Here is a 4932-nt window from a genome sequence, read left to right as displayed (position 1 = left end):
ATTTCTCACAACATCCTTTGAACAAGGATAAAAATAGGAAGAAAATAGAGAGGTATGTGAAATAAAATGGACAATGCAATGGAAAGACAAAACGGTTTGGGATAATTTAGATCATGAGAAAGAGTTGTCATTCCTTGAGCATCTCATCTCTTGCTGCTACAATTTTTGTTTATAGCTAACGTGCCACCTCTCCCTTGTTCAGATCAATGATGCTAGTTTTTCCTTTTCCCCTTGCTCATCTCAAATTCTGTGGGTCCAACCCAGATTGCCTTGTTCTGATTTTGCTCCTTTAAAGACTAAAGTGAAAGTTATACCCATTGATTAGAAAATCAAAGGTTAAGACTTGAGAGATTTAAATAGCTACGTATTTTATTAAACATTTGTATGCATTTAATCATGATCTGGCAATTGATTTTTTCAATCAAATAACTCATCACTTTACTCTTTAAAGTAAGTCCTTCACTTGGCAACTTCCTTTTGTTCACGACACAACTCTAAAGCCTTCGAATTTATATTTTTTAGTTTCTCTACCAATTTACTAAATAATTCTTCTTCACTTTCTCATGCCTGTAATACCTGGAGGGGGAGTGCATCTTATGTTTGGTATAATTTCCCTTCTGTCTTGATTTTCTTTGTGCTAGGTTGTCATTCATTATGGTTATTTACTATGCTGGACTACTGGTCTATGTTGAATGTCTATACTATCACATACTCCAAGTTGCATCTTCTTTTTATATTATTTTGGTCTCTCGGTTTGATAATTATGTTTTGCAGACTTTGATATACTTTTATGAGCCAATAGAACTGGAACAATATCAACTTATTGAAGGAAAAGTGACATTATCACAAAGCCAAGGAAACCACCGGAATTTGAATATTGAACTTGTATATGTGTGAGTCTGAATAATGTCCTTCTACCCTTATGCTTGTTAATGTAAATTTTTTTGCACTCTAACAACATTCCCTAACATTGTAGTACATGAGGTCAATCATATGTCAAAGTGTATGTTATGTGAAAGTGTCTGACAACATTCCTTGATGGAGTCTGTTATGGAGCAACTAAGGAGAGTTGTAAGTGGATAAACAATGACCTATTAGAACTGTTACTTGATATTTTTTTATCACCCAGAATAAAACTAAGGACAGAGACAAAAAAAACTAAGGACGGAGACAAAGAACTAGCTTGTTACGTGATGGATTCCTTAATCATCCGTCAGTAACAAAGAAAAACATATCAGCAGGGTGTAGGGCAGCTTGTAAGATATGCCAACCATAGTCCAAGGAGTTGTCTTTCTTTGCTAGGAAATCAGAGCATGCATTTCCATTGTTACTTGATTTATAGAATAGGCAAATGTAAACTTCACATTTAATTAAGAAAACCAACCACCATTGAATTATATGGAAATTGAGATTAGTTTATATTATATGATTATTTTGGGTAAAAGTAACTAAAAGTTTAAAATTTAGTTGAAAGTTAAAAACTTAGCTAGTAACTAAAAAGTGATAAGCTAGTTTTGTTGAATTAAAAGTAAAGTTTTCTTAGCTAGTTTCTAAATTATTTTTAATAGTTGACAAATTTAGATTTTCTTTTGATCTAGATATTGGGCTTGATATTTTATGAAGGCAAACGACCAGTTACACAGATGGTTTGAAGACAACAATGCATTTGAGTGTGCCATTAATAGGGAGTATGTCTGTGACCCAATATGAACGAATATCATCCATAGGATATTGCATTCCATATCTATATATCACATAACTATTATGTCCTTCCTTCTCTGATTTATAGGTGGATTTTATTACCATGTGGAGATGAAGCAGGTCCTACGAAACCTATATGCCTAAGTCAAGATGAGATTAAGCCCTGCACAATTGGGTATGCCTTCAGTTGCTCCTACTTACAATGCAGTTACATAATCACATATTCTGATATTGTATCTATTATGCAACACAGTAAAACGAAAAGAAAATTACAAGAAAAAAATAAAAAGAATGTTAAATTGCAAGAATGAAAAATGTATTTAAATCAAAAATATATATAAAAAGAAATTAATTCCTTTAATAGATTTAAGTTTTTTGATACTTGAGCTTTGGACTAAGATACATGATTCCTTAAAACAGATGGAATCCAAAGTTTTGCTAGGAGCATAGGAAAGGGAAACATTGTTACAAAATTATACAGAGGTCTGATCATAGACAGATCAATTCTTGCTTGATATGGTACCTAGTTAGTAGTAATGCATCGCGTCAATATATATTAGGTGAATAGCTATTCATGTATATTAATATGATACACATGCATTACAGCGTGTCTTGTCCAACTTTGCAGTGGTATATATGCAAATAATAGTCAACATTAATGATATTTGTATATTATTTTTTAATTATATTTTCAACTAATAAAAAAGAATAAAATACAATTTAATATTTTTTTACCACATAATATATTAAATGAAAGATAGTACAATAATATGAAGGTAAAATACTTAACACATTAATAATATAAAATAATTTTATAGTTATTTTATAATAAGTTATCATGATAAATTTATTAATTTTTTATATTAATTATTTAATTTAAAATTCATACATGATATAACACTACGTCTAAGAACATCTTATTTTTTTTACTAATAATATTTTATGTTTGGATGAGTGTTTGTAAAATAGATTTTAATTAAAATTTATTTTAAGTGAAATAATTTATATTTAGATGCTTTTAAACTAAAAAAATTGTTATAAAAATTAATATAAATTTTTAACTCAAAACAAAAACTATTTCCTATCACTTTTAGTGCATGTGAGGGAAGTTCCACCTAGAAGGAAATTTCAAATTATAACTTCTACCTTCTTTATTTATATTTGATACAATTTTATTAGATAACATGCCTACATAATTATAACTATATTGTTTAAGACTTTCTATTATGCTTGTTTCAGGGACAATATTTTTTGTTCCTTTTTTTTTCGTATCTATTAGCATGCACACAGTATATGAAATAACATGTGGTTACAATAGAAATTTGAGATTGATGGTAAAAAAAATGTATATGAAATTTTTAATTTTTTTTATAAAAAAAACACATTTTAAGACGGTTCTCTGAAAAATCGTCTTAGAATGTCTACATTCTAAGTTGGTTTTTTGAGAAAACTATCTTAGAATCCTTAAAATATATTTTTTTTAAAAAATACATTCTAAGACGGGTTTTTGAGTTTCTAAGTTTCTCAAAAATCCTTCTTAGAATTCTCAATATATTTCATTTAAAAAAAAATACATTCTAAGACGGTTTTTAGAAAATCGTCTTAAAAATGTACAATTCTAAACGATTTTTAACTAAGAACCATCATAGAATGATATATTTTTTAAGACAGTTTTCTATGAAACTGCCGTAGAAAGTGATGACTTTGTACGACGTTGGCTACAACGATTGTTAATAACCATGGTAGAATGCCCAAATCAACCGACGGAGAAGCTACTTTTTGTAGTAGTGAAAATGAGATAATTTTTTTTTATCAAGACAAGTGGGTACTGGTAGAATAATCCATATAGTTATAGAATTGTGAAGTCGTTGGGTGGGTATATTGTAGCTGAGTGAAAAATAAGGTTTTTTTTTAAATTATAGATCTGCAACCCTAGCTTGTAGTGCTTCAAGCACATCTTGGGATTTTCATGGTATGCATAGGTATGGAATTAGGAAGAAAGGCAGAGAAATCAGATCACTTGTTTTTTTTTCTTGCCCAAAATCTTATCAGCTTTGGTTTTCTATTTATGCTTGGCTTGGTGTTTCTGTTGCTCTACCAAATGATTGAATTGTCTATCATGTACAATACATGTTAGTCGTTATTTACGACTAACTTTTGTATTCAATAGTTGCATGAAATTAGCATCTTTCTCCCAATTTATGGTTCTTTTTGTAGGAATTGTGCATATTTTCATGTTTATTTTGATTTTACACAGTAGATACTCCCATTTTGTGAATTAATGTTGAACCCATTTCAGTTTAAGGCCAAAAGAAGAGAAGGTCAAGCAGTTGGTGTCTCGCTAAGCGTGGCATATGCGCTTAGCGAGTGTCATCCGCTAAGCGAGACACTCAGCTCGATTAGCATGATGAGAAACCCTAGAAGAGGATCAACCAGAGATGTGCTCGCCCAGCGAGTCGTTTGTCTCTTCTCGCGCTCAGCGCCCTCAGCTCGCTAAGTCAAATTTCACTAACTCGCGCTTAGCAAGCCAATCACACTAAGCGAGCCTTTAGAATCTAAAACGTCAAGGAGCCTTTAAAACACTGAAGTTGGCGGAAACTAAAGAGGGGAGTCAAAAAACAGAGCAAGAGAAGAAGTTAGAGCGACAAACCACCAGCCTCCAAGAGAGTCTAGGTTAGAGGGGTGAGATTAGGGTTCTAGAGGTTGAAGGAGACATCCTTAACCATTCTCAACCATTTTTTCCCTAAAAATATGTACTTTGTGCTAAACAGTCCATTGCTTGTAATGGAAGGCTAAATCTCTTGTTGGGGAGTTCTGCTGAACCTTTGATGTAATACTCTTTTACAATCTATTTAATGATGTTCTTATGTGTTCATTGCTTCTATCTATGCTTAATTTTACATGTTTGTGGCTTGATCACCCATTTGTATGTATAGTTACAATTTTTAGCATTGGGAAGTGCTTTAAAGCCTTAGAACTTGATAGAGCAAGCTAGAAAATTGTATGTCTAGGAATGGAATGCAGTAATTTAGTCTTTATTATGTTGAAATCTTAATGCAACTCATTTAAACTAAGTTTGTTGAGGGATCAAGGACGAGGTTTAAATAGAGTTAGGCTCATTCACTTAAGAGATCTTGGTTTGGGTAATTTTTCAGCATAAGAACACTAAAACAACGTTAAATAGAGAAAAGCCTTTAGCAATATCAAAGCAATTTCAGTAGAATGACCCAA

The 4932-nt window shown here is 31.4% G+C and overlaps 1 long non-coding RNA gene across 1 annotated transcript; it reads left to right on the top strand.

Annotated features, from left to right (window-relative positions):
* The first annotated feature begins 329 nt into the window (after window positions 1–329).
* Window positions 330–4583, top strand: LOC114396245. The gene is made up of 4 exons (XR_003663262.1): window positions 330–893; window positions 1599–1688; window positions 1790–1876; window positions 4001–4583. It is a non-coding gene; the product is annotated as an uncharacterized LOC114396245 (long non-coding RNA).
* The last annotated feature ends 349 nt before the right edge of the window (window positions 4584–4932 follow it).

The sequence above is a fragment of the Glycine soja genome, chromosome 18, assembly GCF_004193775.1.
Source record: "Glycine soja cultivar W05 chromosome 18, ASM419377v2, whole genome shotgun sequence".
NCBI classification, from domain to species: Eukaryota; Viridiplantae; Streptophyta; class Magnoliopsida; order Fabales; family Fabaceae; genus Glycine; species Glycine soja.
This window is presented reverse-complemented; position numbering and strand designations above follow the sequence as displayed.